The following is a 15,006-nucleotide window of genomic DNA, read 5'->3' as shown; positions in this document are numbered from 1 at the left end:
CAACAGGCTGACAAATGCAGCAATTGGAGCTCTCACCTTGCACACACCAAAAGTGAATGATGTGTGATCCCCAAGCTGAATTGTCTAAATAGGCGGAAAATAATTAATAAATTATTTCATGATTGGCCAATAAAAAACTATCTATTAGCGCAAACAAATAATAAAACAACCATAATCTATTGCATTGTAAATGCTGCCCAGCCATGTGGCACATTGCCCAATCTACTGGTCTTGTCCGGCACTGCCTGACCTGCCTAAGATGCTACACAAATTGATGGTGATTGAAACCAGCCTTCTCAGATAGGATGGTAATGGCGTGATTAATCAACAATTACAACAAGCATAAAATTCATATAAACTGAAAACGTACACTTTACTACTTTAATCTTGGACAATGGACAGCCCATTGGCCCTAAAATTGGTGCTCCTTGCGGTATCTCTTTAGCTTTTATTGCAAATGGATGATGTACAAGTGAGATTCTTTGATCTCCTTTGCTAATCCAAGTGCCTCTTGTTGTTAAAACTAACAGGCAAGCCTTCAAACTAAATTGCTCCTTGGCTTGCTTGGGGATTAATCTTCATCGTGCTGGTTGGAAAACAAATTAAGCCCCAAATCTGATATGGGCTGGTTGGCCTCTTGAATCTCCTTGAATTCTTTAATTTTAGGTGTTGGAACTCAAGTCCTAGACACTTAATTTCTAGCATGCATCTTGAGGTGGCCGTCAAACCCTAATTTTTGATGTTGTAAATTAGGGTTTATGGCATAGATTTTCCAATATCTCCAACTCTGTTGACTCAAATGGTTGGATGCTATCGAGATAACTTGAGAGATGATTGTAGAATGAGAGAGAATGTTGTAGAGAGAAATTTCAGAGTTTCATCGCGAGAAAGATGGAAAAACTACTGTTGTCTTACTCAAATAGCCATGGAAGTTGTCACCTACAGCTTAGGACTACCAAAAAGGCTAGTGCCCCTTCTTGTATCTTGTCACCTATAGCAGAAGGACCTTGGGTTGCTGTCACCTGTACATGGAGGGCTCCAAATTGCTGTCACTTGTTGTAGGACTAATCCCCAGTATTTATTAGGCATAATTTATTACAAGTTTTGCCTTTGGCATCAAGTGATATTTTGGGATCCTAGGTTTCAAATTGTGAAATAATAACTTGCACCTCACATGTGTAAGTCACATTAGCACATTTGATTAACATTTAATCAAATGCTAAGCAAAGTAATAAAATTTCATGTCCTTGTGGTAGTCCATTCCCTTAAAATCCTTGCAATTGTCCTATATAATTGTGTTGTCTATCATTAGGGTAGTGGAGATGCAACCTCTCCATTGAGCAGTAGGCACTTGATCTTCTATGCTATGTTGAGCTTAAAACAACTCTATCCAAAATCGACTCTAACTGAAATACATCAAGGTAAAGTGCATCACTAAGGATAATCTGTCAGGTTAGTCTCCTCCATCTAGTTGTATTTTTTTATTTGTGAAACATTGCTAAAGCTTTACCAAGAAGCATATTGAAAATTTATCTCTAACTTTATTTGCCTTAAAACTTCTAGTAGATGCTAGTTTATTTCTCTTAAGCATTGCGATAATCCAATTGAGTAGCTTGTCATGTGTATCTGACATGCTAGGAGCACTAGATGCATTGGAAAACATTCTTATTTGCATACTTTTGACTATTGCAATGTGTTTTTCATGGAAATTCGCGTGCTAGCAGCCATACCAAGATACATTTTTCCATACATTGTATGCATTACTAACTGCAAATTTTTCTCATGTAGGCATTACTAGCTACTTTTTTTTCCTCATGACCAACACTATATGGAGCATTTATATGAACAATGAGTCCCAAAGATAGTGGTCTGCATGTGTACATTTCTAAACTTGCTACTTTGTGTCCTAGCATAATACCAACATTGCTATACATGGGGCTATGCATATTACCAGTCATGCTTGGATACATTGGGGCTTGCACACCATGCATTGGTTGCTGTATACCATAAGGAGGTGTGTCATATATCCCTTTATGTGGTCCTTGACCACCATAGCATGAAAATCAGTGCTACCACTAGAGTATCCTATTTGCCCCATCATTGCTATATGCCTTGGTTGAAAAAGCATCCAAGTTGGCCTTGCATATGCATCAATTGCCTCACTGATACCATTTTCTTATGCTCACTATGCACATTTGGAACATCATGCTGTTCTAAATCTCTTAAAGACGATTTCCTCTTCTTGTCTTTGTTACCCTCCTTTAAGGGGTTCAAAAAGTGCATGAATTGAAAATCATTTGCCAATTGCACAAACATTTGAGTTCCAAATCTGATATGGGCTGGTTGGTCTCTTGAATCTCCTTGAAATTCTTTAATTTCAGGTGTTGGAATTCAAGTCGTAGGTCCTTAATTTTGAGTATGCATCCTGATGTGGCTGTCAAACCCTAAATCCTGCCTGTTGTAAACTAGGGTTCACAACATAGGTTTTTCACTATCTCTATCTTTGATGACTCAAATGGTTGGCTTTTGATGAAATAACTTGAGAAATGGTTGTAGGATAAGAGAAAGTGCTATAGAGAGAGAAATTTCAAAGTTTCATTGCGAGGAAGGGTGAAAAATTTCTACTGCTCTGCTCAAACAACCATGGAAGCTGTCATCTACAGCTGAGGATCACTAGAAGGGTTGTTGCTCCCTCTTGTATGCACCTTGGGTTGTTGTCACCTCACCTGGAGGGCTCCAAATTGTTGTCACTTGCTGTAGGATTGGTCCGTGGCGACTACAAATCACATTAGCGACATCTCCTTGCTATATAAGGGCTTTTTTCTCTGGCATAATGGTTGGAATAGACTTTTATCAGCCCCCAAAAACGTTTTTCCTTGTATGGGCAAGTTTTGCCAAGTGGTAGCTTTCTAATCTCATTTTCTAGCATTATTAATTTTGAAAATTAATTTAATAATTATTCTAGTATTAATAAAGCACCAATGAATAATTAAATTGACTTGGCCAATTTGTCTTTCAAGTATCCTTGAGCAGCTATCTGTTTTTAGACTGACATTGATTGATTAATTAATGTTTAGACTCTAATGTTACCATTGACATTAATGGCCAACAAATTGGTCTAGGCCAAAATCTAATACCAAGTGCCACCTAGTACTTGTAAAGCATAGCCTATTACAACTTTTGCCTTTGCTATGAATTGATATTTCGGAGTTCTAGGTTGAAATAATATTCTTAAATTCATAGTCAAATGGATGTGATAAATCTCACTCTTTTGGCTATGTTGAAAGCTCATGTTAGTAAAAAATAGTCATAATGAGAGAAATATATTTCATTGCTAGGATTTGCTTACAACAATACAGTATATACTCATCCATAAGGAAAGATCTAAATGAGATAATATAATGTAAAGTGATTTCTTCTTCAATCATTTGAGCTAAAGATAAGACTTTTGTTGTTGAGTTTTCTTTAGATTCATAGCAAGAATGAATCAAATTTAACAAACCTTCACTAGAATGGCAAAAAAAGCAAGCAAATAAATGAAGAAAATATTTGGCTTTAGAAAATAATCGATGTCTTGTTGAAATTTCATAACAACTAGTTGAAACAAGATTTCGTTCAAAATTCATCTTTTCCAAAGCTCTTCAGTAGATATGAGAGTGTGCAACCAAAGAAGAATGCAAACATAGAGAGAGACTAAAACGAAAGTAGAGAATGGAAGAAGAAATCTGCACGGAACTTAAAAGAATATTGAATACAAAGCGGCTTGATCAGTCCCTATATGCAATCCAAAGTGTCAATAAGGGCACTTAATCAAGTTGATGACAGTGATGTACCAAATGATAGAGGAATGCCACGGGCTAAAGAGAGTGTTGAAATTCGCAAGATAAGATGGATGCCGCTATGTGGGACCTACTATAAATAGCAGAAGTAGCCTCGGACAAGCCAATCTAATTAGGCGTTGCATGTACAAACAAGAACATTTCCAATGAGGAAGTGGTTAGGCATATATTCCACTAAAGTATATTTGCATCAATATGAGGGTCCCTTGTTTGGGCACACCAAAGTAATTTGAAGGACCTTATCACAGAGGGAGACGTGTGGCACATGCCTCACTTTTTTCTTACGTTCATTGTAGATGAGGTGACTAGTATAAGGTGGACTGAGATTATTAAATTGGAAGCCATTGCAAAGAAGTTCAATCCGGAATTTTCATGGAAAGATTGCCCAATGCAACCAATTGGCACAAAAGCCAATCACTAGCCTTAGATCAATCACTACAATGTGAATGCATCTCCAAGCAGCTAGAAAAGAAATATATTGAACTAGATCTCTAAACAACCATTGTGAACACATAGAAATTGAATAAAAACTAAATGTATACAAGGAAAGCATTGACCGACAATCAAAGCTCCTCTTATCTCTGTTACACTAGATGGGTTGAGAATCATCCCCCTTGCTCTGCCACACACAAACAATTTGACTTTCTTCGGGTATTGGTGGAGATTGGATTTCCATACACATGATCTACATAGCTACAGGTGGATAATTAGAGTGGCCTAGCTCTCACAAAGAACCATGTGTTTGATGTTTGCATAAAGTACATAGAGGTTTAATACCATTATGTTTGGGAGTGGATCATGGATACTAAGCTAGCGGCGGCTTATTGTCCCATGGAGGGCAATGCAATAGATCTCTTTATGAAGCCTTTGTCTTAGGCTTCCATGCTTTATTGTGTGAGGTTGTTAGGTCTTCACACACTCCTTTGAGAGGGGGTATTAGCTCCATCAAAGTCTAATAGAGTCAAAGGAGCTCTGACTGTATTTCAACCCTTTCCTTATGTGCATTTTCAATTTTCAGTTAGATTTAGTGTGTTCACACTAGCTGTTTAGAGATCCAACCCAATTTGTTTCTTTTTAAGCTACGGAGAGGTGCATTCACACTAGAGTGATTGATTTGAGGCTGGCAATCAGCTTTTGTGCTAGTTGGTTGCATTAAATGCAATGAATGATCAGGTTGGCCACTTTTTTGGTGTTCCATTTCTTCTTTTATTCTCTACCTTCATTTTAGTCTCTCTCATCTCTTGTCTCTCCATGTTTGTATTCTTGTTCCATTGTGCACTCTCACATGGTATCATCGCCAAAAGAGAGGACCCAAAGACTCTACAAAGAGAAAATCACTTTCTACTTGCTGTTTGATACAGATTTGTCATGAAGAACACTTGAGTTTTAGTGTTGTTTGGGCGTCCTATAAAATGTGCAGAGCATCTATAACTTGTATTGCAGCAGTGTCACTGATTTCTCCTCCGTTCGAGCATCTCGGCATCAAAGCACAATAGTTTGTTTTGTGCGGACAGAGGTTGTGGGTTACTTCATTTTCATCTTCTTCAAGATCTTGAGCCTTGTGCGCTTTCTAGACAACTTTGTTGCAAAGAAAGTGAATTTATCTCAATTTCATTGCGGTAAGTCTTTTTGTTTGTTGGGAGGAACAATGTGGGATTTCATGGGAACAATGCAAGGTAGTTGCATTGGGTTCAAATATTGGCTGTCACATTTAGGGTTTGGTAGTGTGAAGTGTTCATTCACATTTTTAAACTCTCTACAATTGGTTGGAGACCAACATTGAAGGTGACAAAGTCATTGTGCAGCTATGGATTAGTTGTGCCACAAGAAATTGGTGAAGTATAACTATTTGTAACCAATTTCGAGCATACGCTAGTAATCTAAAGAAATATTGAAAGGGATACCAAGCTTTGGGGCCAACAAGTGTCCTGTGGTGTAGGAGTACTCTAGCCGTGTGGACTTTTCTTGTTGAATTTACTATTAAGTTGAACTAAGTGTTTGCTAAAATGTGATATATTGTAAGCTTGGCTAAGAAAATAAATAGGGGAACACCCCTAAAATATACACTTAAAACCCCCCACCACCCCCTTGCACTAATATGATTCCATATCCCCTGACATTTTCTTTTTGTGCCAATGGCCCATAAAAGGGTGATGTAATTAAACCTTGATGTACATTTCTTTGTCATGTACACCTTTGAAGCATGTAAAAGGACAACACACACCTCTCTCTCTTTCTCTCTCCACAAAAAAACACATCCAACGCTAATTTCTGTTAGCGGTAGAGTCATCCCTTGGACAGGCTATGTTAGGGTTTTTGCACAGTTAGGGTTTGGTACAGCAGTACAACAGAGGGCAGAAGCCACACCAGCAGCAGGCAGAGTACAGTGCCACGTTAGCAGCCACGTCAGCAGACTGCGCAGGTGCCATGTGGCAGCCTGCAGTGCAGTCGGACAGTTATTTGGCATTATTTTATTGCAGTCGGCTGCATTTAATGCAGCTGACCTGGTTATTTTTATGCCTTTTATTTCTGCTTTATATAGGAGTCCTCCAGCACATTGTTGACACATTATTCAACGATTTCAGATTTTGATCTTGAGATCTGTTGGCTGAGACAGACTGTGCTCGGGCTGACGGAGATCAAGGTCATCAAGTCGGATACATACATAGATATTTCCTCTGCCTCCTTGTGTATTTTTGCACTCTTATACAGCATACTACACGGCAGATTTTCTGCATTTACACTCTCTCCTTTTCTCTCTCTCTCTCTTCTCTTTGTGTTCACTCTCTCTCAATCTTTGTCCTACGCTTCCGCATCGCTGCACTCTGACATGGTATCAGAGCGGTGAAGATGGAGTGACTAAGGGCTGAATCTATTTGAAGAGGAGATTTCAGTGCGACACAAGGCTGTGTTTTTAGGATTCGAGGGCGAGTGGGAGGGCTGCGCATCGGATCAAGGCTGAAGCGAGCGTGGGCGTGCGGGAAAGGAGTCTAACCGGTGAATTTGCTGCAGGTTATTGCTATTCGAAGGGAAGGAAGGTTGCGTTTGAGGCCTTCCATTGCAGATTTTACCTTTTCATCGCCTCCAACGGGTGAAGAAGGTTTGGGCAGCAGAGGAACCAGCCCTAGAAGGCTCGTTTTCATAGTCAAAGGGGGCTGATTTTGCGTTTGTGTAGGTATTGCAGATTAACATGTCTACAGAGACTGATTTGGAGTTCGAGGCGATCATGGACAGGAAGGTGCCTATCCCACCAACTCTTCCATCGGATCAAAAGCTTGACGGTGACAATTACCGCATCTTGCAGGTGATGATGTTGGCCATTTTGGAGTCTTATGATTTGGCAGAATTGGCAATGGAGGAGATTAACAGGCCCTTGGTGAGGGATGAGTCCAAATTCTCTTTCAATGTTCGTGCGGAGTTGACCAAGGCCCAGTCTCATTGGGACAAACGGAATGCCAGGATTCGATCTTTTTTGTTTCTGTCTTGCATTACAGCCGTGATAGCTCACATTGAGCACTTGACGGTGGCTCGAGAGATATGGCTGGAGCTCGATTAGATGTACAACTAGATGACCCTGATGAAGAGGGTTTCTTTGGAGGTGCGGATGTAGACTATGTCCGTAAATAAGTCTTCTTCGCTTTGGGAACATATCAACAAGCTTCGGTAGCTTCAGATGCAGGTTCAAAATGCGGGGAAGCCTATTTCCTCCGAAGACATGGCAATCACTTTACTATCCTAGTTGCCGCCACAATTCGGTACTTTTTATTCCGCTCTTATTGTATCAGGGCGGGAGTCGACTCTTCGGTGGAGAGGGTTGGTTCCTATGGTCTTGGACCAAGAGGAACAAAAAAGGGCCAAAGAGAGTTTGCCACATGTGCAAGAATATGGTATTCTTGTCTCCTCTTTTTTAGAGATAGTGGAGTCCGTTTCGTGATTCTCTCTTCTTTTTTAGCCAAAACCCCTAAAGTCTGACATGTTTTGGAGTCCCAAAGACGTTATTTACTTACAAATCTGACAAAATACGTGACAGAGATGTGATGAAATTAATAATGAGTTTTTTGAAAGTCGGGAGATCTTTCAATATTCTTTTTGGCGCCCAATACATACTCATTTGTGTTCTTAGCGCTACTTTTTAGTTCATTCACCCCTCTTTGACTTGCAAAATTTGTGGAAAGACCGGTCACTGGAAGAAGGATTGCCTCGACAAAGACAAGAAGGATACCAAGAAGGACACGAAGGATTCTGGAGCGGTGGCTGTATCCTCATCAGTTGCTTTTCTACACTTAGTAGTCATTAAGGACTCTACACCTAAGAGTGGTGCCTCCCAGTATATGACTCCTCTCGTTGGTGTTGCCTATTTGCGACCTTCGCGTGGGTAGATTCTCATTGGAGACAGCTCTTCTGTGTCTATTGCTACGCGGGGTGAGATGCATCTTATTCCAGATGGACGTGGTGGTACCCACACTTCTGAGGTGTTGCATGTGCCAGGTTTGGGGTATCATTTACTTTCAGTCTATAAGATTTGTGCTCTTGGCCGCTTGATGGAGTTTGACAGTGATACTGTTCGAGTCCTTGATTGTGGATCGAGGAAGGTTCTCTCTGCAGGGTATGAGGAGAATGGCGTCTACAAATTGAATTCTTCTTCAGCTCTTATTTTTCTTCTTCCTACTTCTCAGACACAGTCTGAGTTATGGCATGCTCGGTTTGGCCACCTGAACTACGAGTACTTTCAGAAGGCGTCGCGAGGGTCGTTTGTCCGAGGATTGCTGGACATAGTGGTGAGACCATGTGTCTCTTGCATTCGTGGGAAACTGCATCGGGATGCTATTCCCAACAAAGCTTCTAGGTGGTCTACTTCACCCATGGAGCTTGTATCTACAGATCTTTGTGGCCCGATGAGGACCGAATCCTTGAAGGGGAGCTTGTACTTCATGTTGATCGTAGATGACTACAATAGGATGACTTGGGCCTATTTCTTAACTTTAAAGTCGGAGGCTTTCTCTCATTTCAAGGATTGGCTTCTCTTTGAAGAGAACCGTTCTGGCCGGCGATTGAAGACCTTGCGTTCAGACAAGGGAGGTGAATTTATGTCTAATGAGTTTGTTCGTTTTTGTGCAGATAGGGGCATTCACCCAGGAGTTTGTTAACACTAACACTCCCCAAAAGAATAGCATTTTGGAGTGGAAGAACCGAAGTGTGATCGAGATCGCATGCACCATGATGGAGCATTGACAGACACCTCAGTTTCTGTGGGCCAAGGTAGTGGCTACCGCAGTTCACATTCTCAATCGATCTCCCACTTCGGCCGTTGACAGGATGACACCTTTTGAGACTTACTTCGGGACTAAGCCTGATGTCTCTTATTTCAGGATCTTTGGGTGTGACACTTATGTGCACATTCCGAAGACGCAGCGTGATAAGTTTGAGGCGGCTTTCCGATGACAGGTTTTTGTTGGCTATAGCTCCCTGTAAACGCCCCGAACAACGTAGTATGCTTAACAATTATGATATTCGCTTGTTTTCGAGATTTAATATAAAAGAGAATGAACACTTAAAGCTGAAAATGAAAATTACTCACAAAATTACAGCCATGAAAATGTAAAAGTAATGGAGACAAGATTGAGGGTTGAAGATGGGCAACCCCCCCCCCCCCCCCGAAGGAATGCATTTCTGCTCAACCCAAGTCCCTTAGGGAAGAGCTCAGTTACAATCAACCTGAGAGTGAGAAGAAGTAATTCTCACTCTCACAAGATCATGCAAAGATGTACAAACACACATGCATTATCTATTATGCAATGATAAGAACTGATTTCTTTACAGTATGAGAGAAGAAAAAGGGAAATTCAGCCTTTCTCCATCGTTGATCAGCAGTACATGGATAGGGCTTGCTTCTTGTAGCTAAAATGGAAGAAAGAGCTCGAGGAGGAGGTGTTGTAATGAATTTACAGGCTTGCTGTCCTGTAAAACAACAGTGATAGAAGAGGGAATATGGAGGAATTTGATAATGGAGAAGTGGGGGATGATGATGGGGATGGATGGGGCCAGTTTCTGGCTATTTGTGGGTGCTGTACATGAGTTTACAGCAAAGAAAAATGATGTTGAATGAAGAAAAACGAGCTCTTATTTATAGGAGAGGGGAGAGCTAGTACAAAAGGGGAAAGTGGAGTAGCACAAGACAAGTGTCCAGCCACATGTCATGAGATGTGACAAGTGGTGGGACACTTGGAAACTTGTGTAACAAGTGTCTTGACACTTGTCTCTTCTCTATGGCCTTCCTTTTTGGGTTGAATACTGTCAAGAATAGAAACAACCAAATTTAGTAAGCACAGTCAGAGTACAGAACTTACTATTTTTAGAATGACATCCCTATTTTTTAGGACTAGCATTTTTAGGCTAATTCGAGGCTCCTAAAATTTAGGAACCTCCTAAAATTTAGGGATCTCCTAAAATTTAGGGACCCCCCCAATATGGGTGTCATATGAAAGCTTTTTCCGTGTACATCGCAAAAACGGTATCAGAATCTTCATGTGACTTTCCTATGCAAAGAAATGTGCATTTCAAACTTTCAGCCCACACATGCACATTATACAAGCATTTCATGATCATGCCATCTTGTTGATTGTAACTGTTTGTTCTGGTGGATCTAGCCCACACTTCAAGGCATCAATCCTTTCTGTGTGCGAGTCTAACCCTGATATGCGTGAGTTCTAGTCACAGGCGCCCAATCGGGTCATATAGGTGGAAGTGTGAACTATCTTTTCTCTAACCCACCGCGTGGGTCCACCATAACTTGTGACCACTCATCAGTGGCCAGCTCCAATGCACTTTTCTTTATATCTAATTAGTGCAAAGGAAATAAATTTAATAAATCATTATATAGACAAATTAATGAAAAAGGATACAAATTCTGTTTCTATAGAGTTGTGACACTCCCAGTCCCAAGGTTATTGTTTGTTTGATCCCGTCAAGCGGGATGTCTACACGAGCCGAGATGTGTGGTTTGTGGAAGTTCCGGCCACAGAGGGGGGTGAGAAGCACCCCATCCTTGGAGATCCAGGGGCGAGTTGGGCTCCCGAGATAGTTCCTTTGGAGCTAGAGCCTCTTGATGGAGATTCTTCTTTTGATTCAGAGTCTTCTCTTCCACCGGCCACCCCCCAGGAGTTTCTGCCGGTGGATGTTCCCGAGTCTTTAGCAGATGGAGAGCGACGGGGAGAGGTTCGTCCTCCTCCTCGTTGGGCTCGTGACATACTCCGAGATTCAGGGATCGAGGGGGTCCTTGAGGAGTGGGAACCGTAGGATGGGCCGCGGAGGTCACGGAGGAACCAGACACATTCTTCGGAGCTTGTTTGCTCCAACTATTGTTTGTTGACCTGTGTTATGCAGGATCGTGAGCCCACTTCAGTGAAGGAGGCTTTGCAGTTTGATCATTGGCGGAAGGCCATGGAAGCCAAGTTGGAGGCTATTGAGAGGAATGGCACTTGGTCTCTTGTGTCTCATCCCTCTCACAAGAAGGTGATTGGTGTCAAGTGGATCTTCAAGACCAAGTACCTTAGCGATGGGTCTTTGGACAAGCACAAGGCTTGCCTTGTTGCTAAAGGTTTTGCTCAGTGCCCAAGTATTGATTTCCATGATACTTTTGCCTCCACTGCTCGTATGGCGACTATTTGAGCTGTTCTTGCCTTGGTTGGCCAAAGGAGATGGCTTGTTTATCAGTTGGATATGAAGTCGGCCTTTTTTAATGGTGACTTGCAGGAGGAGATCTATGTTGAGCAGCCTCTTGGCTTTGGATCCTCGAATGGGAAAGTTTACAGGTTGAAGAAGGTCTTGTATGGCCTCAAGCAGGCTTTGCGTGCATGGAACGAGAAGATTGACTCGTTTTTTCAGTCGAAGTTGGGATATCGGCGCTCTAAGGCCGATCCGCAGCTTTATGTGCACACTTATGAGGTTGGTCATGTGTTATTTGTGTTGTATGTTGATAATTTGATTTTGATAGGGGATCATGCACAGAAGGTCCGAGAGACCAAGACAGCTTTACATCAAGCATTCGAGATGACGGATTTGGGGCTTCTTAATTTCTTCTTGGGTCATGAGATTTATCAGTCTCAGAAGGGGATTTTCATCTCTCAGCAGAGGTACCTTCAGGAGCTCTTGGTGACTTTTGAGATGGAGACTTGTCGGCCCATTGCTACTCCGATGGATCCGAATTGAAAGGCCACGTCACACTCCGATTCTCCCGGGCTGGATGCTTCACGCTACCGTCAGTTGATTGGATCCTTGATTTGGCTTCTCAACACTCGTGTTGATCTTTGTTTTGTTGTGGGTCTTTTGGCAGGGTTCATGACTGAACCCAAACAGGTGCATTGGCAGGCTGCCTTGAGGATTCTTCGGTATTTGAGGGGGACCTCTGACTTAGGGATTTCTTATCCCGTAGGTTCAGATGCTTCAGATTTGGTTCTTGCAAGTTGGAGTGACTCGGATTGGGCTGGCGATGTGGACCACTGATGGTCTACTACAGGCTACTGTTTTACCTTTGGTACAGGTGTTATCTCTTGGAGTAGCAAGAAGTAGACCACGGTAGCTCTTTCTTCTACTGAGGTGGAGTATCGGGCTGTGTCTTCCACCACATGTGAGGTTGTGTGGCTTCGGAAATTGTTGGAGGAGCTTGGCTGCCCCCAGACTTGTCCTACTCTTCTGCAGTGCGACAAGGAGAGTTGCATTGCCTTGGTACGGAATCCTGTATTCCATGCCTGGACGAAGCACATTGGGATCCAATATCACTTCATTCGAGAGAAGCTTCTGGATGGGACCAGTGATGTGGCGTATTGCAAGACGAAGGATAATCTTGCAGATTTGTCTATGAAGGCACTTCCCTAGGCTCTTCTTCGGCAGCATTCCAGATCCCTCAGTCTGATGCCTCGTCTAGGATCTGAGAGGGGGTGTTAGCGGTAGAGTCATCCCTTGGATAGGCTGTGTTAGGGTTTCTGCACAGTTAGGGTTTGGTACAGCAGTATGGCAGAGAGCAAAAGCCATGTCAGCAGCAAGCAGAGTATAGTGCCACATCAGCAGCCACGTCAGCAGACTGCGCAGGTGCCATGTGGCAGTGTGTAGTGTAGTCGGACAGTTATTTGGCATTATTTTATTGCAGTCGGCTGCATTTAAAGCAGCCGACCTGGTTATTTTTATGCCTTTTATTTCTGCTTTATATAGCAGTCCTCCAGCACATTGTTGACTACACATTATTCAATGATTTCAGATTCTGATCTTGAGATCTGTTGGCTGAGACAGACTGTGCTCGGGCTGACGGGGATTGAGGTCATTAAGTCGGATACATATGCAAATATTTCCTCTGCCTCCTTGTGTATTTCTGCACTCTTATACAGCATACTACACCGCAGATTTTCTGCGTTTACATTGTCTCCTTTTCTCTCTCTCTCTCCTCTTTGTGTTCACTCTCTCTGAGTCTTTGTCCTACGTTTCCGCATCGCTGCACTCTGACAGTTTCATGCACATATGCATCACATAGATATATTATTATGCAATAAATAACTAAATTTTCTTACAAATTGAGAGTAAAAAGATAGTGAAAATTGGTATTTCTTTATGGTTGATCAGCTATATATTTTCATGGCTTTCTTCTTGATCTTGAAATGGAAGAAAGAGCTCCAAAAAGACTTGCTTTAATGATTCACAAGTTTGCTATTCTATAACATGGCAACAAGAGAAGAGGTAAATTTAAGGATTTGATGATGGAATGGAGGACGATTATGGAGATGGCTAGGATAAACTTTGGGGCTCTCTTCAGCTATTGTACATTAAGTTTATAGCAATGAAAATTGATGTAGAATGAGTGGAAATGTGTTCTTTCTATAGAAGAAAGGGAGACTTTGTGCCAAAAGGAAAAGTGGAGTAGCATAGGACAAGTGGCCAGCCACATGACTTGAAGTGTGACAAGTGGTGTCTTGCTATTTTTTATGGCCTTCCTTTTTGGGTTAAGAACTGTCAAGAATAAAAACAAGCAAATTTGGTAAGCATTGTCAAAACACATACTATTTTAGAGTGTGATCTTTGTTTTTTGGGATTAGCATGTTTAGGCCAATTCATGGATCCTAAAAAGTAGGGATCTACTAAAATTTGGGGATTCCCCCCAAATATGGGTTCATATGAAAGCTTCCTCCAAAAGTACATTATGGAAACAATGCTTAGAATCCTCATATGAGTTTTCTATGTAAAGATATGTGCATTCTAAACTTGCAGCCTACATATGTACATTGTACAAGCTTCTTATGATCAGGCCATCTTATTGATTGTAATTATCTATTTTGTTGGATCTAGTGTACATTTCAAGGCATTAATTCTTTCTATGTGTAAGTTTGACCTTGATATGCTTGAGTTATGTTCATTGGCACCCAATTGGGTCATATAGGTGGAAGTGTGTATTATCTTTCTTCTAACTCATTGTGTGGGTCCACCATAATTTGTGGCCCCTCATCAATGGCTAGCTCTAGTGCACTTTTAAAGCTATCTATTAATTATGAGGGAATAAATTCAATAGATAATTATCTATGCAAATATTTTAAAAAGGATAAAAATGCTTTTTCTGTTGTTTTTTGATATGGCGTCTTGTAATGCTGAAAAGCACTCAATAGAAAATTACAAGAACATTATATTCATCATCCTGAAGGAATCGATTAGGCACGGAGATCAAGATAGAAAATCATTACGTGCAGTGAGAGAGACAGGGAGAGTGCGAGAGAGCAGAGTATAGAGTGAACAGGTTTTTTAGGTACAACGAGTGTACCACTTTAGGTTTTAGATAGATATATGTATGAAAGTACAATGTGCCTAAGGGTGTGTTCACACCCGTGCACATATAAAAGGCACGATGGCCCTTTATTCCCAACAACCTCCCACCTAAAGGCAATGTGCCTTAAGAGGAAAAAAAGAATCAGCTAAGTCTAAGTATATACAAAGCTGAAATAAATATATCTATCCAGCTTCCATCATTTGTTGGCAATGAGCAAACCGCTCTGCTGGAAGACCCTTCGTGAGAAGGGCTGTAGGATTATCATCTGTATGCACTTTGACAAGTTCAATGCTCTTGCTGTCAAGTACATCTCTAATGAAGTGATACTTCACCTGTATGTACTTTGTCTTTGCATGAAAGACA

General features: G+C 41.4%; 1 protein-coding gene across 1 annotated transcript in view; it reads left to right on the top strand.

The window, feature by feature from the left end:
• Positions 1-15,006, top strand: part of LOC148008917 (calcineurin B-like protein 1) — a 57,011-nt gene that overhangs the window by 16,997 nt on the left and 25,008 nt on the right. The gene's annotated exons all lie outside the window — the stretch shown is intronic.

Source organism: Lygodium microphyllum, unplaced genomic scaffold, assembly GCF_053477565.2.
Source record: "Lygodium microphyllum isolate KBCC unplaced genomic scaffold, Lygodium_microphyllum_v1.1.10 scaffold_46, whole genome shotgun sequence".
Taxonomy (NCBI): domain Eukaryota; kingdom Viridiplantae; phylum Streptophyta; class Polypodiopsida; order Schizaeales; family Lygodiaceae; genus Lygodium; species Lygodium microphyllum.
The sequence above is the reverse complement of the archived record's forward strand: the minus strand, read 5'-3'. Positions and strand labels throughout refer to the sequence as shown.